This window comes from Carassius carassius, chromosome 28 (genome assembly GCF_963082965.1).
Source record: "Carassius carassius chromosome 28, fCarCar2.1, whole genome shotgun sequence".
Lineage (NCBI taxonomy): Eukaryota > Metazoa > Chordata > Actinopteri > Cypriniformes > Cyprinidae > Carassius > Carassius carassius.
In genome coordinates, this window is record NC_081782.1 from 28,853,158 (window position 1) to 28,880,872 (window position 27,715).

The 27,715-nt window shown below is 38.5% G+C and overlaps 1 long non-coding RNA gene across 1 annotated transcript; it reads right to left on the reverse strand.

The window, feature by feature from the left end:
* Window positions 1-13,378: 13,378 nt before the first annotated feature.
* On the reverse strand, window positions 13,379-16,498 carry LOC132108533 (uncharacterized). Its single transcript, XR_009424470.1, has 5 exons — window positions 16,408-16,498; window positions 16,279-16,326; window positions 15,888-16,118; window positions 14,037-14,097; window positions 13,379-13,932 (listed from the first exon to the last, which is right to left on the reverse strand). It is a non-coding gene; the product is annotated as an uncharacterized LOC132108533 (long non-coding RNA).
* Between the last annotated feature and the right edge of the window lie 11,217 nt (window positions 16,499-27,715).

Sequence of the window (27,715 nt, forward strand, 5' to 3'; positions counted from 1 at the left end):
TGCATGTTGGGTAACAACATAGTAAAAACTCCCATCATGCACTGCAGTATCAAAAATGATCATCACCAAGGAATTATCATCCATATTACAACACTGTTGCTTCGTTGGACTAAACGTGCTCCATGAGATTTCATTCAGTGGACCTTTACCTTTCTAACTAAACCAGGATTTACAGCTGTGGATGTGTTTATGACTCATTATTACGATGAATCTGGTATGTATTGCATTTTCATTCTTCATGTTTTGATGTGTACTGCTTACACAAATATTAGCAAATACATTCTTAATAAGCTTTACATTGAAAAATTATATACAGTTTGTCAAGATTAAATTTGTCCCGCTTCATTTAATCTATTTGTAAACATTGAAACGTGCAAGTTGATGGGTGTTGAGGACACGGGCATCTGTGTGCAGGCTAAGAGGTTAAATAAATTATGTAATTGTAATTTAAATTTAGCCATGGTGTCCAGCATATGGCATAAAACTTCAAAGTTCAAACGTGTGTTTGTTTACCCACCTGCTAACAATGTTTCTGCCTGTGAATTATAGTCCTTATCCATTTTCTTACAAATGATGCACAAGGCAGGAAGCACAGGACCTGCTCAAGCTACTGGCAGGCCCATCCTGGACATACGTTTCTTTATCGGACATTCAGTTATTGAGGTACTACTACTCAGTGACACAGAATCTTTGTGAGCATCTTAAAATTCAGGATGTTTCTCTGCTACATCCAAATACTTTTTGTAAGTGAAATGCCTGTAGCAAGTGGAGTCAAACCCAGCATCATTGGGAACATTTTCAAACTCGATTTCTAGATAATGTTTCTATGTTTCTGCTATTCTGATTCCTACCCTGCAAACCAAGCATCCGTTTGATGCAATTTCTGAATGTATCCCATTGTGTGTGTGTGTGTGTGTAAATCCTTTGTTTCTTCTTTCTTTATGGACATGAGATGCATATAAGATTGCTTAGAATCCTTTTTTACAGAGTTTTGAAGGAGGTATAGCTGTAATTGCCTCTTCTTCGCTACTCGATATTGACAACAAGGGTGCAGACATCTTGACTCATGTTTACATGTCATTCCAAAAAGCAGCTCCCTTTTTGGTCGTGTTTCCCACATGTGACGCAAAGCCTAATCACTCATGATCAAAATTTGATTAAGCGAGTAAGGAACTATTGCTGACTTTAAACCGGGCAGAAACCTCCCGCGCTCTCTCTTGAAGCCAACAAGGAAGTGACTAAAACTGTAAGTCATCGACTGGCCGCTTGAGGCTGACCGCAAAAGGGAGTCAAATCCCATAGACTACCCACGTTAAAATGCCCAACTGTACAGCAGAAAAAAAAAAACATTTACAGCCTGTTGCAAAAAATTATTTTGGTCTATATATCTAGTTTTGCCCTTCATGACAACTGTGAGGGGGGTGATTTGTTTTATAACTCATCCATTTAAATTATATATATATATATTACAAAGCAACTATACAGAAAGTAGTAGTAGCTTATAAGTGGTGACTGTCAGTTTGTGCGCATATGAGAGAATTCAGAAAAATTAATACAAGACGTAGTCAGCCATATGATGAACATTATTAACAGCAATTATTATATGATGCAGTCACACTTGTAGCAATATTTGTTAGTTCTGTTTGTTGTAACAAGACCACATATGTGGTGATGTCTTATTCATTAGCAAGCAATCAGCATTATGCACATGTCATCTTGCTGTTTTTGCCATAATAATGATTATAACAGCTAAAAAACAACACTGACAAGTCAAGTGGCAAATTGCACAACTAAAGCCAACACTTACCACCATTATGGTGACATCAAATCAAACTTTGAAACAGACATCAACATCTAAATATCTGCTTAAATCTTAATTAGAATGTTAGGGGATAATGTTCTAATAATGTTATTTATAAACATTTTTAGAATGTTTTTAGAGAATGTTATCCTATGTTTTGAGAGAATGTTCTGGGAACAAAAATAAAACTACCCACTAAAAACATTGTTAGAACCATGGTAATGTTCTTAGAACATTTTTAGAACAAAAAAAATCTACCTGGGCCAGCTCTTAAATGAGAGGGGAGCTTGACCTACTGCATGTTCCAATGCTGGAACAACTAGCAGTAATTTACTAAGCTGAGGGAGCAACACAACCAGTTCTCACCATGTTGATTTCAGAAAGTACACAGAGCTTAGCATGTGCACCTAAAATTTTTCCAAGCATCTGTTCACAGATACCCAGGTACTGAAACGAATGGGAGATGCAAGCTCAAATAAAATTATCTGAGGCGAGTCAAGCACTGCCTGAGATGGCATTACACAAGAAGGTTCTTGCAGATGCCACCTACACTTTCCGCTCGATGATTCAGCAAGAAGGGATATCCTGGTAACCAGGAATTCCCTCAGGATGACCTAGCTGAATATCCAGGAAGTTTTGCAGTCCCTTGCCGGGGGCCCGATGATCAAGAAGGCTCCCACTGAAGCCTATGACCTGGCCGCATGATCAAAGAAGCATGAAGCCGGAACCAGGGCTATCATACTGGCTGGACACAATATCAACGAGTAAAGTAACACACCAAGTAGAGCACCCGGTTTCTGAATTCAGCTAAGGAGGGTGCTCACAGAGGACTATATATATGGATCATACTCACCTACACTGCCCCGCTCAAGAGGTGACCAAAGAAGCCTCCAGTCTGAACCATTATGAACCATAAGGTGGTTACTATGAAGCCATAAAACCAACCAAACATCATAGGTCCTGCATAGGAAACTGATGCAGGAAGTTCCTACCTAACCTCGGTCAGATGGTGGTTACAGGGAAATTAGGAAGGGGAATATAAGGCAGATGTTTAATCCCCTAAGGTATATGAGTAAATACTCGAGTATCTCTCTAATCCTGACAAAAGCACTGATGTCTTGTCTGGATCACATCTCTTATCTTGCGAGCTGTGACACTAGACTTCTGTTGCCGTTTCTGACCCTCAGATCAAGACAGGCCAGGACCCCTGGGTTTCTCAACCACTGCCTCGACAGAGGTATAGGAAAATTTGAAAGATGACACTGGAGCATAGAGAAGAAAGTCCTTTCTTTCTTCACAAGATATGCCAAGTTCACCCATTGGCAACACGCAAGATTTGTGTTGATTGCAAGTGACGTCACAGGTAGCGGAGAGTGCAAGTGGCAATTGCAAGTGACATTGTAATTTAGTTTCTTTTTTATTGTCTTCACCACCTGACTACGGTTGTAAAATGTTGAGAGATTCAAACTAAAAGTTATCAATAAATAGAACAAAATAAAAAAATAAAGACTGCAAGTGACGTCGCTAGCGGAAGCACAAGTGTCTGAGAGTGCAAGTCTGAGAATGCAAGTCTGAGAGTGCAAGTGCAAGTCTGCAGCCAGACCCTTCTCAAGCGCAGTGCCCCTAAAGCATATTAAATCCACACTATCTTGAACACCGCTCCAGAGCTCTATTCCAGCCTTACTGTATCTCATCATGCATCATGTTTTGGGAATAAATCATGATATTTTTGCAGAGATCTTACAAGAGGTCACAGAAATATTTTCAGTGTAATTTAAAAATCAATATAATAAGTAGATATTATTAAACATAATTTGGCAGAAAAACAAACTGTTTCAAATTTTATTGGTGCAAAGATTAGAGCTGATTTTTTTGTACAACATTTGCAACAGCTTTTCATCACTTAATTAGAAGCACCCCAAATTAAACAGTGCAATGTTATAGAGACTACTGAACATATAAAAGTTGATTTTAAAATAAAAAGTATTTAAAATAAACTAGAACTATGTAAACATGCATTTTTACAACATTGTTAGTGTGTCCCATCAGGTAATGGAAAGTTCTACACAGACTTTTGGTCTTCATCCTCACTTCAACACTTGGGCTAACTACAGGAAATACATAATATAAGTAGTTAAGTGGTCAAATGCAAAGACTGCAGATGTGGGTATTTGTACGAGGGGTAGGTGTGAAAGAGGAAGCACTACAGAAAAAATAGATATGAAAAGAAGCTCACATCAGTTTTTTTAGATCTTGTTTTATTCTTGCATCATGCAGAATGACACTCAACACATAAAAATATCATTTAGTGTTGCTACTCTTGCTTTAATAAAACTGTAACCTTATAACCGTGTTTATTCAATTGCTTTAGACAATAAAATGCATTATATTAGCCACTTATAATTAACCACTGACCAGTGTCTAAAATATTTCTCAAAACTATTAACACTATTCTTGTGCTTCACTGTTCACTTGTGACTCTAAACATAGTCAGTTCTTAACACCATAACGATGTCACCACAACCACGCAGACATTAGTGTGCAAAGTTTGTACACCTGTCAGAACCACAGTGTGTAAAAATAAGCATGTGTGAGTTTGTGCTGTAGGTTAAAGATAAATAAATAAAATAAAACTAAACTGCACATTCAGGAGTTGTTTAAAACTTGATAGTATTCTTTATATATGGAAATTAACTGTAAGCATGTCTGTAAATTCCAGTAATATTATGCTGCAGATAATACCAAAATATCTGGTATTAGTCAGAGGTGGGACTTTCAAGTCACAAGCAAGTCTTCAAGTCATATCCCAAGTCCTCAAAGAGTTAAAATTAATGCAAAAATTAAGTGACTAATTAAATGATGATTGTGCATTAGTGATGAACACCTGCTGTTATTTAGAATTACAGAGGATCGAATCTTAATGTTTTATTGGATAAACTGATGCAACCATCATGGGGATCAGTGTTTGCTTTAGTTCCACTCTTGACACTTAAAGTAATTTGCTAATAAGCAATTGCAGTTTTTTTTTCATGGCAAACACTTGTGCTTTGCTGACTCAAATTTTGAAGTAGCAGATGAAATTATGCTTTCTTTAATTACTCAACTGATGGGAAATAGCTATGTCAAGTTTGCAAACAAATCATTTGATTTGACCAAATCTTCATAGTGAACGAATACCACCATAAAGCTTCAATTTTGGAGAAAAAAAAAATCAGTTTAGGCTTTTAAACAAAAAATCATATTCCCCTCAACAGTGGTGACGATCATTTTTGATACTGCAGTGCATGATGGGATTTTTTCACTATGTTGTTCCCCAACATGCATTAAAGTATGACCATTTTGTTGATGGTCATCCTTGTTGAGCTTCATCTGCTGGTTTATGATGTCACTGTGTATCTAAATAATACTGGCCTTCAAATCTTGATGTGGCTCATACAGATTAGAAATTAATTAATTGTAAACATTCAAGCAGTATTTTGCTTGTATGCTACAGTTCCTAAGTGTTTATTTTTGCAAAACCTATAACCAGGCAACCACATGACGATTATCCCATCATATTAAAACAGTTCATATCTGTTCACTGCACATCACTTCACACATTGTAACAGAATGAGATCTAATACAGGAAGTCAAGGATCAAGAGCCCAACTAAAGCAAACAATGATCTCCATGGTAGTGACATAATTTTAACCAAATAAAACATCATACTCTGAAATTCTGTAATTCTTAATCACATCAGGTGTTCATCACTAATGCACAATCATCATTTAATTAGTCACTTAATTACCTCATTAACTTTAACTCTTTGAGGACTTGGGGTATGATTTGAAGACTTGCTTGTAGTGATGGCGAGATTAAGCCACGTGAAGCTTTAAACTTTTCAGCAAAGTGGTTGACAAAAGGGTTAATTTCTGGAGGCTTCATTTGCTCACAATACCACCTGGTGTCCAAAGAGTGCAAAACAAAGCAGATATCTTACAGGCAGAGGTATAAAGTCCAGGGGTCAGAAAGTAAAAGTCCTGCCATATGTTTATTCCACCCATGAACTTGCAGCTGAGTCAAGTCATTCCTTTCAAGTCACAGACCAGTCTCAAGTCAAATCCCAAGTCCTCAAAGAGTTAAAGTCAATGAGATAATTAAGAGACTGATTAAATGATGATTGTGCATTAGTGATGAACACCTACTATTATTGAGAATTACAGAGGATTGGATGATTTATTGGTTAAAATGATGCCACCATCATGGAGATCAGTGTTTGCTTTAGTTGTGATCTTGACCCTTTTAATAATTCAAAGTAATTTCCTTTTAAGCATTTGCAGTTGTGTTACATAGTAAAAATAACACATGAATGCTGAATTAAAAGCTTAAGATAGTAAGTTAAATTACACTTTTTTGCTTGTAAAACGTTGAAATGGACATTGTGAAGTTGTCTCTCTTTGATTTGTTAACTGATATTCAGCTACTACTGAACTACAAAAAACGTCTATTAAACACATACTGCTGTAAAGCTTAACCTGTTAGCCAACACCAGAACGCGGGTGTTCTGAACGCCCCTAAACTCGCACGTGTCAGTGTTTACGAATAGATTAAATGAAACGGGACAAATTTAATCTTGACAAACTATGTATCATTATAAAGATCTAAGCCTCAAACATCGACGACAGATCGCTGTTTTACAATGTAAAGCTTATAAAGACTGTATTTGCTACATTTGTGTAAGCAGTACACATAAAAACATGAACAATTGAAATGTTGTACATACCAGATCCATCGTAATAACGAGTCATAAACACATCCACAGCTGTAAATCCCGGTTAAGTTAGAAAGGTAAGGGTCCACTGAACGACATCTCATGGAGCACGTTTAGTCCAATTAAGCAATAACGTTGTAATATGGATCATAATTCCTTTGTTTACGTTTCAGTTCTTCAGTGACAGAACTGTTTGTGTCCGTTATGAAATAACTCATGGTCAGAAACTGTGTCTTGGTAGTAAAAAAATGGCATGGTTTTGCAGCGTACAGTGTCACAAACAGAATGAGACAATCCACCTGAAAAAAGAATGAATGAAAGATAAGCGAAAGATAGTATATTTGAATTCTGATGCTCTCTCATGACGGCTCGTGACGCGCTCTGACGCACCTGTCAGCTGATGGAGGCGGAACCTATATCGATCGCCTTTTTCTTTGTTTGTTTTATTTTTCAAAAGTTTTTATATATGTGAGAGTGTGTTTTATGTTGAATGTGAATGTATCTGCATGATTACCATCTGTTTGAGTGCAAATCAGCCCAAAATAGCTCGCTATTACTGTATGATCATGGCTATCAAAGTGAACGCGTCTATATGAATAGAGAGAGAGTCGATTATTTACTTTATGGCGCATTTGTGTTATTACCATCAGCACATCAGAACTTATTTGCATCATAATTCATTGTAAATGCTGTACAAGCAATCTCAGGATTTTCTTTAATTCTTATCATTCTTATTTTTTCTTACTCAAATTATCCTTATTGTATTTTTCTAGTGCTCAAATAAATCACTTATATGATGTTTCTGTCTATTGTTTTATAATTGAAAAGCTATGCTGTGGTATGTTTAATTACTAAATAGTTTGTAGAAGCCTTCAATACAATATTTCCTTTTTTATATTTGGGGGGGTGGGGGTGTAGACAGTCTCAGAAAAATATTTGCAGGAGTCAAATTGTTCATGATATCTTATTCAGATTTGAAATAGAAACTCATGATACATCTGACTTTCAACCCATTACTAGGATTTTCTAGATTGCTCCAGGACTGATTTCATGTATTTTTATATCAAATAAAAACATTTAAGTGTGGTAAAAAAATAATTCAAGGCACTTAACAAAACAGTACTTCAGCAACAAAGGTATGAGAACATGGTGCAAATAGGGATAGCTGAATGGATACATTACAAACAGTGGAAGGCAATGTAATAGTCGAGGCAAAGGGTGATGGGGACTGTATTCCACAAGCATATAGTGCCCTCTAATGGCTGTCATAGGCACTCCATGGATGTGACAAAAATTTACTTAAAGGGGTCATAAGATGTGATTTAAATTTTTCCTTTCTCTTTGGAGTGTTACAAGCTCTTTGTGCATAAAGAACATATGAAAAGTTGCAAAGACTAAAGTCTCAAATCCAAAGAGATATTCCTTATAAAAGTTAAGACTCTTCTATGCCCCTTATGTTTGTGTATTGCAAACACATATGAGCTTCATCACTGTGTCTGTCTCGAGACTCTGTTCCTCTTACAGGCTTGAACTGATGGTAAAGCTAAGGACATTATTAACTGTCTTTACATTTATTTTGAAAGATGAATCTCTCAATTATGGAAAGGGGCGTTACATTTCCAACGAGTGCTTGCGGTTTTCAGCCAATTACAATGCACTGGGTCAGTTGGCCAATCAGAGCAGACTGCGCTTGTCAGAAGGAGGGACTTTGTAGAAAACGATGTGTTTGAGAGAGGTGAGGCATAGAGGACCTACAGTAATGTACAGTATTTGAAAAATAATGTTTTTTGGACATTAATGTGTGTCAACATATTGTGTTACACCAAATACACCAAATAATTATCTTTTAAAAAGCATCATATGACCCCTTTAAATATTTTCTGGATAATTATTGTGAAACATTATCTGTAAAATGTAAATCTATAGCAATTCAACAGTAGCTAGCAACAGCACACATGAGCTAATGTAACTATCACTGTATCAGCAACTACACATTTACTCCCTTTAAATAAAGCAACATGCAGCATAACATCAGTGTTTCTTGGTCTTCTCCTGGACTGAAGCACAGACACTACTCTTCAACACAATGATAACCCACAAAACAGACAACAGAAACTCTTTCAATCCCAACAGAATATTAAAGTGCATTAAACATTTCCTTGTGGGTTATGAGAGGTTAATATTTTGGTTGTCCCCAACAACAGGTTGACATGTATGCAAAGTCAAAAAACTCGGGCTGTAGTACTCGAGTCCTGTCTTGGACTCTAGTCCGGACTTGTCTCCGAAATGGTCATTGGGCTCGCCAAATGTTTGCGTTGGTCTCGACCGAGTCCAGCAAAAAAGTCAAATAAAATTCTCCTTCAAAACAAAACCAAATTTGCATGTCACGACTAAAAACGTGTGGAAAAAGCTAGCCCCGGAAAATGCTGAAACTGCCCTTGCAAAGCTCTGATTTCTGAGAGATGCATGGAGAGGCAACAGCAATGCGGTGTTTGATTTGCACTCTTTTCATTCATAAAGTGAATATTTTTATAATATTCATTCACGTCACACTCTATTGCGTGACTTTAGAGGTCTGTGTATAATATTGCGTTGATCTCCTGAAACAACTGTTATCTAGCAAACACCAGACTGTGCCAGCTTCAGCCGAGTATTCAGGCAGAATTATTACTTGTCCGTTATTCATTTTTGAAGCCATTATCCATGCCATTCCGAATAAGGTATTTGGCTTCTGGCACAACCCTAATTTTTACATTATATATTTTATTTTTACATGCAACATAGATAAGGTCATAGAAAGTAACAGCTACACACAATATTGTAATCCTAAAATTCACATCGTACTTGTAAACTCTTTGTATGCATTATTGTTAATGCATGCTCGATTGTTTCCGACAGTGCAAGCCCTAGAACAGCCCTAGAACAGTATGACAAAAACTTTGCTGTATTTATGTGCCCATGCCCAGTAGAACCAAACCATCCCTTCTAGCCTTAACCGTGTGCATTTGTCATATCCCGAGCTTTGCGTGTGTGCAGCACCCTATAAATATCACTAATATAAGGCATCACTAATATAAATATTTGACCACAGACATAATGTCAGCAAACAGCAGCATTATCAAGTAAATAAAATGTAGATAAAGTACATAAAAATGATTTGACCCTACAGCTCCAAACTTGGGCCTAAAGGGCCAGTGTTCTTTAAAGTTTAGATCCAACCCTAATTAAACACACTTGAACCAGCTAATCAAGCTCTTACTAAACACACTACAATCTTCCAGATAGGTGTGTTAAGGCCAGTTGGAGCTAAACTCTGCAGGCATTGGCCCTTCAGGATCTAGTTTGGAGACCCCTGTCCTACAAAGTTGTTATTTTGCACATGCTTTATGATCATTACAAATAATAATATAAAATAATTTTAGAATAATTAGATAAAGATAATAATTAGAAAAGGAGATATGCTGTTTCTCACATCACATACATTATAAGTAGTTAAGTATGTGGTCTTGAAGAGGATCCTTTTTCACTCATTTGGACTAGGTCTTGACTTGGACTCGAAAACTTTGGACTTGGACTCGAACCTCTTTGGACTCAGTGTTGACTCGGTCTTGACTCAGTCTTTACTAGTTCTGGTCTTGGACTTGACTTGGACTCGACAAAGTTGGAATTGACTACAGCTCTACAAAAAACACTTTCATTGTCTAATAATATGTATTTATTTTTTACCTTATTTGCTCAACAACTGCCAAACGATTTGCACAACAATTCATTTTTCCAAACCCCTCTAAAGTCACAGTAGTAGAGATAAGGGCTCGCTTTAGAAGGGCCAAATTTTTAGAAGCAAAATTTGTAATATCAAAAACTGCTAGAAACTATCTGATCAGATGAGGCATATTACTTGCTGATGGTTCTATTGATTTAGTCATTATGTTTAGGTATGTGTGTGTGTCTGTTATCATGTTTAGTCCTGTTTGTGTTTGGTTGTCCACTGCTGTCTCTGTTAACCTTGTGTTTGGATTGTTGCTCTGTGTGGACTTTTGCCTTGTGGGTTATTAAAGACTACTACCTTTATTCATCCTTGTGTGTATAATGCATACTTCACAACATGTCACAACATGATCAATAACATCTATTTTCCTCCCTTCAAGCACAATATTTCTGTGTTTTGAGAAAGCAAGTCCCAATGTCTAGCAGCCCTCATTCCTTGTCTTATCCAGTATCGGTCATGTGACCTCAGTTTCAGAGGAATCATTGTTGTGAAAAGAGTTGAGTTTCCCCGGGAACAGACGAGATAGAACAAAGAGAACTCTGTGAAGCACTTTGAGATTTGGATCAATTACAGAGAGCACAGGTACACCAGCATTTCAGCTTAACTAACAAGAGTTATTCATTAGGAAAGTGCACTGTAAAAGTGAAAAGAAAAGTGTGAAATTACAGTATATTTCAGGTTAATAATTGCATTATTCGGGGACTTCTCTTGTATCTAACTGCACTCAGAGATTTCTTGTAAACAAACAGCATCACACTGTGCACAGCAAAAAAATCTGAGTGAAATTAACTCTGCTGGGAGTACATGTGAGACCACACTCAAGAGTGTGAAAGTGTTAAAATAGGAACGTTAAATTAATACTGAAGCAGAGTTAAAGTGAATGAGATAATTAAGTGATTAATTGAGTGATGATTGACCATTATTGACAAGACCTGATGTTAACATGCAGAATCAACAAAGACTAAAATCACTATTTTAATGGTGTCACCATTATAGTGGTCAGTGTTTGCTTTAGTTGGGCTCTTGTCCCCTAAAATGTTAAAGTCAGATTTTAATTGGCTGTAATAACTGAGTTATAAAACTGATGGACAAGCAAAGACTGTTGTTATTCCTGAATTATTGATTAAGTTACATTGTTGATTATTGCAGTCCCATGATTCTTCAACAAAGTATTTCTAACATTTTAAATACAACCTGAAGAATTTCTTAAAAGTTTTTGTTCTAAAATCTTTCAAATGAGTTGTTCAGTTAGACATGCAAACATCAAGAATCAACCTGTGAATCTCAACAATGGTGAAAATTAAAAAAAAAGGATGTTGCACTGCATTCTAGGTGCCACCTATCAAAATTCATCCATGGCTCCCATGATGCATTGCGGCATGAAGCATTTTGTTGATTGTCACCATTGCAGAGATTCATATACTGGCTCTTGATATGTGTGTGTGTATAAAAAGCACTGTAGTTCAAATTTTTGTATGTGTTAACACAGATTTAAAATCGACTCCTCGTAAATGTTGTAGTACCTTTTTTGACACATTATATTGAGTAGAACCACCATCTCGTTGCGCCTATATGTTTGTTGTATACCACTGATCTTTGGTTTCTACAACACCACATATACAGTTACAGAGCGAGACCTAGCATAACAAATCAAGGGTCAAGAACAAACCTAAATCAAACACTTATCTCCATGATGGTGGCATCATTTGATCCTCTGTAATTCTCAATAACAGCAGGTGTTCATCACTAATGCACAATCATCATTTAATTAGTCAATTAATTATCTCATTAACTTTAACTCTTTGAGGACTTGGCATTTGACTTGAGACTAGTTTGTGACTTGGAAGGAATGACTTGATTCCTCCTCTGCTGAAATCAGCTGCTGAGTTCATGGGTGGAATAAACATATGGCAGGACTTTTACTTTCTGACTCCTGGAGTGTCCACCTCTGCCCACAACCCCAGGGTTAGGAGTCAAACTCACTAACCACTAGGCCACGACTTCCCCATTTATCCTTTTTGGTTTTCTCTGTGTTATTGAATTTGTTTTGGTTCATTTTTACCAGTGTGTGTTGTTGGTTTATTGCAGGGATCCTCAAATCTGGACCTCAATATCCACTTTCCTGCAGAGTTTAGCTCTAACCCTAATCAAACACACCTGAGCATGCTAATCAATGGCAATTAATGTCTTTAGGATCATTAGAAAATCACAGAGAGGTGACTTTGATCAGGGTTGGAGCTAAACTCTGCAGTGCATTGGACCTCCAGGGCAAGATTTGAGGAAGGGGGGTTTATTGTGTAGGGGAAGTTTTGGCCTAATGGTTAGAGAGTTTGACTCCTAACCCTAAGGCTATGGGTTTGAGTTTCTTGCTGGCAATACCATACCACTGAGGTGCCCTTGAGCAAGGCACTTGAGCAAGGCAACTTCACATCACTAATCAGGGGTGCGTTTTTTCCAAAACTATAGTTGCTAACAATGCAATTTCCCATTGCCAACCAACTAAGTTAGCAACTATGGTTTTGGGAAGCACACCCCATAATGATTTTATTTCTGGCAGGTGTCTACAAAAGATCTTATTGGGAGTTACAGAGGTTTAGGTGTTTTTTTTATTACCATAAAGGAGATCAGTGTTTGCTTTAGTTGGACACTTGAACTGTGACTTTTCAACCCTAAATGTTTATTTTTATTTTATTTTTTAATTGCCTGCTATAACAATGTGTCTTTGGAACTGGTTATAGCAAAAGAGTCAGCATAAAAAGTATATATATATAAAATATTGATACTGATATTGTTGTTTATAGATTGATGAGAACAAATGTTCTCATACTTCTGATGTAATCCTGTGTCTCTTATTGAATATTGAAACTGGAGCAAAAAGAACACTGCTGAGGCATGAAAAATTGTTAAGAAAAGAAAATATCACTCACAAGGAAAACCTTTGCTAAGATTTAGACAGAAAAAATCAAGAATCAGCATATGAATCACAACAATGGTGACAATCCACAAAATAAATAAACATTTCTGAAATAAATAAAAAGTTCTGAATGTCACTCAAATTAACATTATTAAAGAGAGGATAAAAACTGCTACTTTTACTCCTCCATCACCTAGTACTATTAATAAATATGTTTTATTTATTGGAAGAACTTGGAAATAGGCTTACTTCACAGGATAATTTGATAGCAAGACCAAGCACCACCATCTCCTTACTGCAGCCATGTCAGACTGGAAAATATGCTTAATGTAAATCACAATCACCCTTTGAGAATAAACTTTTTCCCAAATTATTAGTTTTGATAGCTCACCTCAGCAAAATAAAAGACGCCTCCCATTACAACATAGAGTGCGTACTGTAACATTAACAGTAAGTTACATGAAAACATACATAAACAATAGTAATGAACTTTAATTAAATGGTTTTGTTTGACTGTATCAATATCTTAAGTTTGTTGGATATTGATTTTGCTCATAAACTAAAAAATAAATTAACAATGAAAGACCGCAATCTGACAAAGCTATCAAGGAAAAAAAACATTACTTATTGTTAAACAATTCTTCCTACCATCAACACAAAACTCCACAGTTATTTGAACAATTCTGCCTTGGAGCACCCTGTTGAAATAATTTGAAATAAACATGTTATAATTATTCAAAAACAAACAATGTGGTTGAATATCTAAAATGGAATTTAGTGATGGAATAAGAAAACTGCTTACGTTGAGATCATCACGTCCATACTCTTTCCACTGCCCAGGATGTAGTTGCTGTGCAAGTACTCTACAAAGCATTTAAACAACAACAATTAAAACAAAAATGGAATAAAAATAATAATGAAATACTAATAAACACACCGGGGTGGAACAACCCCAAACAAATTATTGGCTCATTTATCATTGTTTAAAAAAAATGTATTTGAACTATTAAATATAATTCCAGTGATAAGGTAAATTTAAATAGTTTAAGCATCAATGAAAAATGAGCCATAAAACAAAAAACAAAATGCATGCAAAAGGATGTACACTGCAAAATTAAGTGTTAATTTAACACTCTGAGTGTGGACTCATATAAACACTGAAGCAGTGTTAAAAGTAACACTGAAGCAGAGTTGAAGTTAATGAGATAATTAAGAAGTTAATGGAGTTATAATTGACCATTATTGAAGACACCTGATGTTAACAAGCAGACTCACTAAACAAGAAAATCACAATTTGTGTGTCACCATTATAGTGGTCAGTGTTTGCTTTAGTTGTGATCTTAAACATTCAGTTATTTACTTTAGACTGTGGGCTGTGGTAACAGAATTATAACATACAGACCAGAGCAAAGGCAATCATGTGTGCTATTGATTGTGGTTTAAACTAATTGTTATGGAGTGACCTGAATGCGTGAGTTCAGGTTTCTTTAATGTATACATAAATTAAGTGGAAAAAAAGATAGCGATCCAGCATAATATGACATGTTTTTAAAAGTTAGTTCTACATAAAGAAAAAGTTATTTAGTTTAGACACACAGACATCAAGAATCAGCGTGAGCATCACAACAACGGTGACAATCAAAAAAGCATGTTGTAGCCAATAAAAACACATCCATGGCTCCCATCATGCATTGCGGCATGAATAAATTATGAGCTGAACTGTCTTTTTAACTTTTTATTCTAACTATATTTTATTTTTGCTGTTTTTATGTGAATATTTAGTATCTAGTTTTGTGATGTTCAGAGTAGATCTGTTTATCTGGATATGCTGTTTGTCACCGTTGTTGAGATTCATACGCTGATTCTTGTTATCTGTGTGTGCCTAAAATAAAGACTCTTTAATTTAAAAAATAAAATAAAATCAGAATCACTTGCAAGAGATGGCTACAAAATGTATAGAAAATGCAGACGCTTTCATTGTGTAATTAAAGCAGTGACAATCAATAATGGAAGTTTTATTTAGAGAAAACACTGTAAATTAGTTCAGTAACTCAGGTCAAACAACAATTACATTAAAACATAATCATCACCACCCGATGACTTTTGCTCTTGGCTTGCCAAACAACTTTTAAAAGTAAAAAGCCACAAGCCAAGATCACAACTAAAGCAAACACTGACCACTATAATGGTGACACACAAATTGTGATTTTCTTGTTTAGTGAGTCTGCTTGTTAACATCAGGTGTCTTCAATAATGGTCAATCATAACTCCATTAACTTCTTAATTATCTCATTAACTTCAACTCTGCTTCAGTGTTACTTTTAACACTGGTTTCAGTCCACACTCAGAGTGTTAAATTAACACTGGGGATTTTGCTGTGTATGGCACAAAACAGAACTACCATAATCCTGAACTTCTTTTGAACTCTTAATGTTTTTTTTCTGAAAAAACCTGTATGGATCAATGTTACGACAATCGCTGAAGTCAGTGCTGTGCAGTGAATCAAGAAAATACATCTCTCTGCTATTTGGTTTCATGATCTGTAAAATTGGTTCTATTAAATGATTCTTGGAAGATACAACTGTTAGTTATGTCAAAATATCTCAGTGTTACTTGCATTAAGGAGTACTGATAATTTAAACAATAGACTTACACATATCATCCAATGATTTGATTTCCAGGAAGGCAGTACGATGAAGTCACATTCTGCTATATGGTCATTATACAGACGACAAACATTTTTAAATGCCACTTAAAATGACCCTAGTTAACTTCTATTAAAAATTTCAGTCATACTTACAGGTAAGTTAGCTGAAGGGTCTGCACACAATGGTGGCAACCATGACACTGTCACATATGAGCTAAAACAATGGACCTTTATGTTCTGTTAGATACCGTTTAAAATGTATATATATATATATATATATATATATATATATATATACAATTAATATATAAAATGTACAGTTAATGAAGGATCACTTGTGCACACTTTCTCACTCCAAAAAAACAGTTCTACACAAAAGATATATATAAAATATTACCTTTAAATCAGCAATATCTCTGACCATTGAAAGGCAGGCATTCAAAATCTGTAATAATTTGAGAGAAACCAAATTTAATATTCACTTATCACAAAACAAAAGCATGATATTGCATGTGATAATACTCACAGTGCCTCCAACATCATTTGGATGTCCCAAGGTAATAAAATCTGATCTGTTCAGAATTGTTGCTCCCACTTGAGCCAACATTTGTTTTTTTTAATTGCATTTTTTATCTAGAAAAACAAAAACAAGTGTAAGTATGATTATACACTTTGCAAAAAAAAGCAAAACAATTCAACATACCATCTTCATTTGGTCACTGCTTTGTGGATGCATCCAGCATGCCCTGTTTGGCTGCACATTTCGTAGGGCTGCCATGTTAATCACTGAACCTTGGCTGGGGTCTGAAAAGAGACAAAATATTATGATCCAACTGTATTTATTAAGTGAAGTGAGATTTTGCAAGTGTGGTGTTTATAATGACATTACTTACAGTATACTTGGTCTATTTGTGTAATATCACAGTTGTGTCTTTCACTATCATTTAGGGACTGTGGTGGTGTACCTTCACATAAATTACAAGACAAAGTGATTTTTACAATACATGAAAAAATGAATGGTCACTGTAAGTAAAATATAAAAATAAAAAGTTACCAAGTACTATCTGACCATAACCATTGAAGGTTAACTGATCACTTGGTGATACAACTTTTCTTAGGCTGTCCTCCATGTTCTTATTCTGTGCCGTGTTATAATGGTGAATGATGTTGCGCATCAAAAATGTGTGTCCTGATGGCGTGAGCATGTTCAGGAAATACAAGGACAGAGGAAATAGTCGGAGATGGAAGTACTTGGGTGGATGCAGAAAGAGGGCACGTTGTCAAAGGTTGCAAAGGATGACATAAGGGACTTGCCTAAGAAATAGTAGAAAGTGGAGAAGTGGATGCTGGGCTATGCAGGAATGGAGATTGAGCTTCCTGGCCAGCAAGAGCCAATTTTTATTTACATGTTTTAAGATGAGTAATTAACTGCACTTTTCTTGTTACTGTAGCAGGAGAGTAACAGCAGTGAAAATGTGCATTTTCTCTACAGTGTGAATTGCACTTAATCACAAAATCTGGGGCGGAGGGAGTTTCACACATATGACATGCATTACTCAGATCAAATATTATAAAGCAAAATAAAATTAGTAGGTGAAATTATAGTCACCATCATGATGTACTGCCAATTTTAGATGATTCTCTACATGGTTATCAATGGATAGTTTTGATGTGGTTTGGACGTCTCACAAAAAGGGCAGTTGGTAACGTTATGAGAAGGGTATTCCCGGCACAACCGGAGGCTGCAGTTTCAGGAACGCATCTCTTGGACCGCAGCTTTAGGACCCTAGTTTTTTTGTGACAGCGCCACCTACCGTACTGGATCAACACTAATTAAAGATGGACGACGTGGACAGCAATCAGACGGTGAGTACCAATATTTAATTAAGTTTTATTTTATAACATTTAAACGGTGCGAAGATTACATAGTGAAAACTGCTAACTATGAATTAATGATTAATTCCCACCAAATTAAGAATTTGTGAGCTAGTTTTATTAATTACTATGACGTTAATTCGTGGCCATGATTTCATAAATCCTTGTTGAGTTCTAATGACGAAGTATTATAAGTGAATCTAGCCTGCACATTAATTAAACTTATCAGATGACAAGATCATGGTTTATGTAAGGTTTGTAAGATTTACCTGCAGCTTAATCTATTAGTGTGAATACTGGCTTAATAGTCGTTGTTTTACCATATTTATGTATAAAATATCTTTCATAATTAAACTGCACTGACTGCCTAGTTGCAGTATGTGTTAGCCTGTTGTTTTGGCATTTTTTTGCAATGAGGAATAAGGCGTTTGGCAATTTTAATAGCTTGTTACAATTTGGCCTAATCTGCAGGTCTACTCCACATACAGTCCGTTATCATGTGTTAGTTTCTGTCATATTCTGCATGGCCAATATGAAGTGATTTTATGGATTTGTAGGACAGCTGATTAAAAAGGGTACTAGGGATATTTTCATGATCTCAAAATATTCTAACAAGTAGGCTCTCTCTTTTTCAAGATATCTTTTTCAAGATACATATAACAATCCAATTGCCCGAATTGAAGAAATGCACCACATGCTGCAAGGACTTTCACTTTTCATATATATATATATATATATATATATATATATATATATTCCAGTTGAATATGTTAAACAAATGTTTCTTATTTATCTCTCTCTGTCTCTCGCTCTCTCTTCCTCTAGAGTTGAAGCCTACAGCCGTTCTATCCATGCAGCAACTGATGGAAAAGGGGTTCACTTATGTGCTGTTGTGATCTTGTCGCAAAAATGACATATATATATATATATATATATATATATATATAAATAAACATTCTTGAATCATTCTTGTTGTAACAAGGAGTCGGAGGCGTTCGGATCCATCTGCAGCATTTATTCCAAAGAATGGTAATACAGGCAGAGATCAGGAATGGCGTCAGGTGTGTCAGGGATAACCAGAATCGTAACCAAAAACAAGCAGAGATCGGGACAGGCAGCAGAGAATCAGAGTCGGAATACACAGTCCAAAGGTCAAAACACAGGAATAACAAACACAGGGGAAAAACGCTCGGAAATGTCAGACTGGCTAAACAAGACTAAACAAGTGAGAGTGAGTGTGCTGCTTTTAAGTGTGTGTGTAAATGAGGTGCAGGTGTGGCAAGGAAATTGGCTGATGAATGAGGTGCAGGTGTGGCAGGGTGATTGTGATGCAGAGACTCATGGGTAATGTAGTTCGGGTGTGGTGCAACAGTATGAGAGGTGCTAGTGTCCAAGTGACATCTGGTGGTTGATGGGTGGAATGGTCCTGAGTGGAGTGCCCTCTACTGAAGCTCATGGGCACTCCATCTAATGATCGTGACATTGCCCACCCCCAAAGGAGCAGCTTCCAGACACTCAAAACAATCTAGGAGGGCGGTGGAGCGGAGGCGGAACAGGGGGAGGGATGGAGGGCCAGGTCCATGTGGAAGTGGAAGGCTGGGGACCAGGGCAGAGCAGGCGGAACTGGAGCCCCTCCTGGGCCTAACATGGAGATCAGGAGACTTTCCTGGACCTGACATGGGAAACAGGGGCCCTTCCTGGGCCTGACATGGGAAACAGGGGCCCACCATGGGCTTAACTCGGGAACAGGGTTTAACTCAGGAACCCGCCGTGGGCTTAACTCGGGAACAAGGGCCCGCCATGGGCTTAGCTCGGGAACAGGGGCCCGCCATGGGCTTAGCTCGGGAACAGGGGCCCGCCGTGGGCTTAACTCAGGTACGGGGCCCATCGTGGGCTTAACTCGGGAAAACAAGAGCCCCTCCTGGGCCTGGCATAGGAAACAGGAGCCCGCCATGGGCTTAACTCGGGAACGGGAGCCCGCCATGGGCCTAACTCGGGAACAAGGGTCCACCAAGGCAGAGCAGGTGGCGTGGGAGCCCACCAGAGTGGAGCAGGTGGAGCTGGAGCCCACCAGGGAGGAGTAGAGGACCACCACAGCCGAGGAAGATGGGACAGAAGCCCACCAGGGTGGAGCAGAGGACCACCACAGCTGAGAAGATGGGACAGAAGCCCACCAGGGCGGTGCAGAGGACCACCACAGCCAAGCAGACGGGACAGAAACCCACCAGGGCGGTGCAGAGGACCACCACAGCCGAGCAGATGGGACAGAAGCCCACCAGGGCGGAGCAGAGGACCACCACAGCCGAGCAGACGGGAAGAAGCCCACCAGGGCGGAGCAGAGGACCACCACAGCCGAGCAGACGGGACAGAAGCCCACCAGGGCGAAGCAGAGGACCACCACAGTGGAGTCGATGGCACCGGACCGCAAGTCTGCTCAGGTGGGACTGAAACAGAGAACATTGACAGGTTAATAGCGGCCTCCGTGGCCGTGATGAGATGGTAGCTGGCCTCCTTGGCCATTACAGGGCAGGCGGTTAGTTCATGGAGGACCTCCGTGGCCATGACAGGACAGACAGAGAGTTGGTGGATGGTCTCCGTAGCCCAGACCGGAATGAATGAGAGCTCATTGACGGCCTCCCTGGCCGTGACAGGATAGGACGAGAGCTCTGAGATGTGACGAGGCTCTGGGAGTTCGGCTGAGATGTGACGAGGCTCTGGTAGATCTGTGGTGATTTGATTGGGTTCATGAAGATCAGCTGTGACTTGACTGTGCCCATGAAGATCGTTGGTGACTTGACTTGGTTCCTGAGGATCAACTGTGACTTGACTTAGTTCACGGAGGTTAATGGTGACTTGACTTTGCTCATGAAGATCATTGATGACTTGACTTTGCTCATGAAGATCATTGATGACTTGACTTTGCTCATGAAGATCGTTGGTGACTTGTCTTGGTTCCTGAGGATCAACTGTGACTTGACTTTGCTCATGAAGATCGTTGGTGACTTGACTTGGTTCCTGAGGATCAACTGTGACTTGACTTAGTTCATGGAGGTTAATGGTGACTTGACCTTGCTCATGAAGATCGTTGATGACTTGACTTTGCTCATGAAGATCGTTGGTGACTTGACTTGGTTCCTGAGGATCAACTGTGATTTGAGTTAGTTCATGGAGATTAATGGTGACTTGACTTTGCTCATGAAGATCAATGGTGACTTGACTTTGCTCATGAAGATCGTTGGTGACTTGACTTGGTTCCTGAGGATCAACTGTGATTTGAGTTAGTTCATGGAGGTTAATGGTGACTTGACTTTGCTCATGAAGATAAATGGTGCCTTGACTTTGCTCATGAAGATCAATGGTGACTTGGCTTTGCTCATGAAGATCGTTGGTGACTTGACTTTGCTCATGAAGATCGTTGGTGACTTGACTTTGCTCATGAAGATCGTTGGTGACTTGACTTTGCTCATGAAGATCGTTGGTGACTTGACTTTGCTCATGAAGATCGTTGGTGACTTGACTTTGCTCATGAAGATCGTTGATGACTTGACTTTGCTCATGAAGATCAACGGTGACTTGACTTTGCTCATGAAGGTCAACGGTGACTTGACTTTGCTCATGAAGATCAACGGTGACTTGACTTGGTTCCTGAGGATAAACTGTGACTTGACTTGGTTCCTGAGGATCAACTGTGACTTGACTTTGCTCATGAGGATCAACTGTGACTTGACTTTGCTCATGAAGATCGTTGGTGACTTGACTCGGTCCTTGAAGATCACCGGTGACTTGACTCGATCCTTGAAGATCACCGGTGACTTGACTCGGTCTTTGAAGATCACCGGTGACTTGACTTGGCTTTGGAAAGTCCATGGTGACTAGCCCTGGCTCTGGAAAGTCCATGGTGACTAGCCCTGGCTCTGGAAAGTCCATGGTGACTAGCCCTGATTCCGGAAGGTCCATGGTGACTAGCCCTGATTCCGGAAGGTCCATGGTGACTAGCCCTGATTCCGGAAGGTCAACGGTGACTAGCCCTGATTCCGGAAGGTCAACGGTGACTAGCCCTGACTCTGGAGAGTTCACTGGAACCTGACTCGACTCTGGAGAGTTCACTGGAACCTGACTCGACTCTGGAGAGTTCACTGGAACCTGACTCGACTCTGGAGAGTTCACTGGAACCTGACTCGACTCTGGAGAGTTCACTGGAACCTGACTCGACTCTGGAGAGTTCACTGGAACCTGACTCGACTCTGGAGAGTTCACTGGAACCTGTCTCGACTCTGGAGAGTTCACTGGAACCTGACTCGACTCTGAAAATTCAACGGTCAACTGACTCGACTCAGGAAGGCCAACAGGAACTAACCCTGACTCTGGAAGGTCAGTGAAGACTTGACCTGACTCTGGATGGTCAACAGTGACCTGATTAATGGTGACCTGACTAGACTCTGGGAAATCAACAGGGACCTGACTTGACTCATAGAGTTTAACTGTTGTTTCACTTGACTCTTGGGTGTTAATGGTGACCTGACCTTGTTCTGGACGGTCAGTGGAGACTTGACCTGACTCTGGAAAGTCAACGGGGACCTGACCTGACTCTGGAAATTCAACTGAGGCGGCCATCTTGTGCAGCGGCGCTGGGCTGGCGGCCATCTTGTGCAGCGGCGCTGGGCTGGCAGCCACCCTGTGCAGCGGCGCTGGGCTGGCGGCCATCTTGTGCAGCGGCGCTGGGCTGGCGGCCATCTTGTGCAGCGGTTTTGGGGCTTTAAAGTCCTCTGCCTCTCCCACAGGGAAAGGAGAATCACATGACAAGAGTGCAAAGTCCATTAGGTCCCTTAAGCTGCAATTAAACTTCCCTCTAGGCAACCATGATTTTACTGGTTCATTGAGTCCCAAACGGAATAAATCCTTAAACCAGACTTCATCGTCTAGAGGAACTCGATAAACCAATTCACAGAACTGTTGAACATAGTCCTCAATAGACCAATCTCCTTGCTTAAGATCTAACAGCAGGTCAACTGGATCTGTGGTTAGGCTGGATTGGTGATATGCTGACATTAAAACAGGAACCGATACCACAGTGACAAGGGGATACCGAGCTGCTGGATCCTGGTACGGCGAAGTCTTCTGTAACAAGGAGTCGGAGGCGTTCGGATCCATATGCAGCATTTATTCCAAAGAATGGTAATACAGGCAGAGATCAGGAATGGCGTCAGGTGTGTCAGAGATAACCAGAATCGTAACCAAAAACAAGCAGAGATCGGGACAGGCAGCAGAGAATCAGAGTCGGAATACACAGTCCAAAGGTCAAAACACAGGAATAACAAACACAGGGGAAAAACGCTTGGAAATGTCAGACTGGCTAAACAAGACTAAACAAGTGAGAGTGAGTGTGCTGCTTTTAAGTGTGTGTGTAAATGAGGTGCAGGTGTGGCAAGGAAATTGGCTGATGAATGAGGTGCAGGTGTGGCAGGGTGATTGTGATGCAGAGACTCATGGGTAATGTAGTTCGGGTGTGGTGCAACAGTATGAGAGGTGCTAGTGTCCAAGTGACATCTGGTGGTTGATGGGTGGAATGGTCCTGAGTGGAGTGCCCTCTACTGAAGCTCATGGGCACTCCATCTAATGATCGTGACACTTGTCTTGTCTTGCCTCTCAACAACTTTTAAAATATCGGCTGTAATTTAGTGACTCCATACACTGATTCCAACTTTAACTTACCTGATAATGAGCTAAATCACCTTAAGAAGGTTAATCAATATACTGTATAATTCAAGACACTAAGACTTTTAAGGTTCTTCATTTTTTACAATTGTTTTAAAATTGATATACATCAATTTTACAAAATTGATATTTCATTTATATTTTGTGTAAGTTCATGTTTAAATTTAAAATTGTGACTCAAAGCACACTTAGTAATTAACCTCTGCTGCATTTTGAATCAAAAATCACATTTAAAAACAAATACTACTGAGATTAATATATTGATGCTATATACAAAGTAACGAGACTGCAAACTAAACCAACAGGGTCCTAGAACTGCGGTCCTGAAACTGCAGCCATTGCTATATCGTCCAGTACGGTAGGTGGCGCTGTCAGGAAAAACTAGGGTCCTAGAACTGCGGTCCTAGATCTGCGGTCCTGAATCTGCAACCTCCTGTTGTGCAGGAACATACTATTGAACGTTATTGGTTACAGCACCTTGGAATTACTGGACAACTGCCGTTTTTAAAGACATTCATCTAGAACAATGCAATAACAAATAAGTATTCACTGGCCGAGCAAAATCACGGTAGTTTTACATTAGCACTGCAGTCTATCGAAGTATAAGATTAAAATGAGAATCGCTGTGAGCATTATACAAGTCATGTCAGCTAAACACGTTTACAACGCTTCGGATACACAACACTATAGAAGACTATACATGTTGAAACAACAAAAGTAATATAAAAAATATAAAAAAAGTAATGTAAAATAAAGATTACAAACATTAATTACCTACCGATATACAATCACTGTTAATTAATCCACCGTTTTTCTGTAGACTCTTCTCGGAAGACCAAAGCACTTGCGATCGTTTACCAACTCTCTACTGCGCATGCGTTTATGACGTCACCAAAACACACCACCGCGCATGCGCGTAACAACATCCAGTACGTGTTGGATCTGATCCAGCTACGTCATCGTGCTACAGGCTGCAGCGAGGACAGTCTCATGCATGCTGGGTATTATTACAAATATGTTTTAGAAACATGTGGTTAAAGCAGCCAGAGAAAAAACTAAGAAGTCAAGGGTCAAGAGCCCAACTAAAGCAAACACTGATCTCTAACATGGTTACTTCAAATGAAACAATAAATCAACATCTAAACCTTAGTTCATTCTCAATAAGATCTTCAGTAGACGTCTGACAGAAATAAAGTCAGTCTGGTTATTAATAAGTGGAGCTGGTGATGCTGTTTGTGGGGTTGTTTAATCAGATCTTGAGAGATTTCATGTATTTTATTTCAGTTGATTTCATCTAAGGCTGTGGTTTACTCAAACAGTTTGAGCTAACATAACTTGTCAGGTTTTAGTGAGGCTGTGTCTGAAGTCAGTTGTAGTTCCTTTCTCTCTTTTCTTCATTAATTTTGTTTTGTTAACAGCAGGTGTTCATCACTAAAGCTCAATTATCACTCAATTAATCACTTCATTATTTAATTGCAATATAAATCTTCTTTCAGTGAACTCAACTGAATTAAGTTAAGAGTACTTAAATGGTTTAAGGCAATCGGTTTCCTCAAACGGTTTCAGGTTGTCAGGTTTTTAAGGATATCTGTTTACTCAAAAGATTTGAGATTTGATTACTTGTTTTACTACACTGTATTGCTAGGGTTCTGATTAAAACAGTGTAACTGGGGGCTCTGAAAACACTGCTTTTGAATAATTTGTTAATATTGTAAACTTTCATCTGAATACATTAAATAAGTGTTTAATGAATAGTGTTGTGCACTTTGTTTCCAACCCCCCTGTTGTTGAACTTTAAAGTGAAAATATTGTGTGATTTATTTTGTATTCAGTTTTCAGTTAAATGTATTTTACTATATCAAAGTTGATATTTTATAAGGATTTTTTTTTGTGTGTGTTTTTGTTTACAGGACAGTACAGATAGCACACAAGTGGGAGAGAGTGGAGGGGATGGTGTCAGAAAGGACGTGGAGCTGGGTTTCTTTCAAGGATTGCTTATGAGCTATGAGTCTTTTTCCACATTGGAGACCAGACAGTGTGTTTGTGTGCTTGTTTCTCTTTTATACTGTGATGCTGGTGATTAGGGTGACCATATGAGCCATTTTCCCATGACGCATCCTTGCCAAGATTTTTATATTGCCTAAAATATCCAGATTTTGGCTGCTTGTGCTGTGCAGATCGATCATCGTATGACATTCATAAGAGCTGTAGAGAGCAGACGGCTTTTTATGCATTAAAATCACTCTCTTGGTACTTTGGTGTCATACAATGATGTGTGCGCAGTGGCGCTTCAAGTTGAATGAACGAACAAACACCTTACATGTACGTGTATTTGCATTGCTTTGATCGTTCTCTGTAGACCTCACCTTTTCACACACCACGATTGGTTGATTATGTAACATACCTGCATGTTATTGGTCAAACTACTTTGGATGTTTTAGGTAATATAGAAATCCTGGCAAATTACCTCAGGTAATACTAGTCCCGTGCGAATAGACCATCTGAAAATATACACGGTAGTATTTCGTCATTTCCTGTAATTTTGCGCGTTTTTTTAAATATGGAAGCGCTTGAAGAAGCATTCACTTGCTTTCTAGGAGGTGGAACAAATCAATGGCAAACCTCAAGTTTATCCTGCATACGACGACACAGACCATTAAAGAAAAGGTCACAAGCAGTTCTCAGAAGCACAGAACTTTTATTTGTATTAGGTAAGTTAATTTCCACTTACTAACAGAATCCAATCATCAGAATGTAATGAATTGCATTAATAAATCGTTTAACTGGACCCAAATCTTTGTTTATATGAAATTAAACATAGCGTTTCCTCCCTGGTCCAGTTTCGCGTTTTTTTGGACGGCGGCATGTTGCGTGTTTGCACGTGAAATCAGGAAGCAACGTAATGTCCACATGACGACGAGGGAGGTGACTGCGCTGCATAATCGTGTTACCCCTCCCACTTCTGACTGTTTAACTGAGAATTTCTAATCCAGTCCGAATAGGACATCAATATAACAGACGTCCTGTGGTAAAGTTACATAACTCCATCTACCCCCGTAAAACTAATCCCGTCCGAATAGGGCTTAAGTAAACCGAACAAGTCACCTTACGGGGACCGTATATCATAACATCATAACAGCGATGTTTCTTTGTGTTTATTTATTTATTTATTTATTTTGTGGAAGTGACACAGATGGTCCTTGTTTGTTACTGACATTTTTGTTTGCTTTCAGCAACTACCTACAAGAGAAGACAGTCTGTCAGAAATCAAGCCACAGAAAAAAAAACTGCATGTCATGTCATCATTTAACTAAATCTTGGTCCTTTTCTAGTTTGTACAATACAGTAATAAATAGATTCTGTCATAACTTGCATCAGGATTTTTATTTTATCAAAATAAAAAAATATACTAATATTATCAGGGTAGGTAATTTAGCCTGCATGCTGTTCTTAATTGAGCTGACACTGATCCTGTGTTTATAGAAACAGGTAACATACCCTGGTAAAGGGATATGCTGATAATGTGTATGTGTCACCTATATGAGGACTGTTCAATATTTCATGTTGACACTGTTAGAAGCTACCAAAATTGGTTCTTCATGTAATTCAATTACAACACATTTCACAACAGAATTAATAAAAGAGGTTTCTGTCTACGAATTTCCATTTTTATTTTTTTGTTAATTTTTTTCTCCATAATGAAAATAATGCTTCATCTATATAATTAATCTCTAAAAATGTCATTTGTTTCTCTGTTGTTCTTTTCCTTACATGCCACCATTTGCCACCTGCACTTGTTAGGTGATCTGCTGATGATTACTGGTGTGTATTTGGCTTTGCTGCTAGGTAACATGGCCCCATGGCTTGAGTTTCAGGTTTTGTATAGTCATCATTACATCCTCATAAAGGAAGAGATACTGAGATGATTTCAAGCATCCATACTCCATTCTTGATGTGTTAATTTATTGTTGTACTGGAACACAAATGTACAATATCTTAATGTTTCTGATCCGAACTACACACTATTGCTACACAGACTACAATGTGAACACTATAGGACAAAATTACCTTACAGACACCTGTACCCCTCAGCTGTTCTTTCCATCTTAGTGCTCACAAATAGAGTACTCAAACTCACACAATATTAACCTTCCTCCCACAGTCCGGGACCACTCTGAAATGATCCATGGGAAAGCTTTTAGTTCAGTTTGTTTACTTATTAAGAAAGTTAGATTACAATTTTG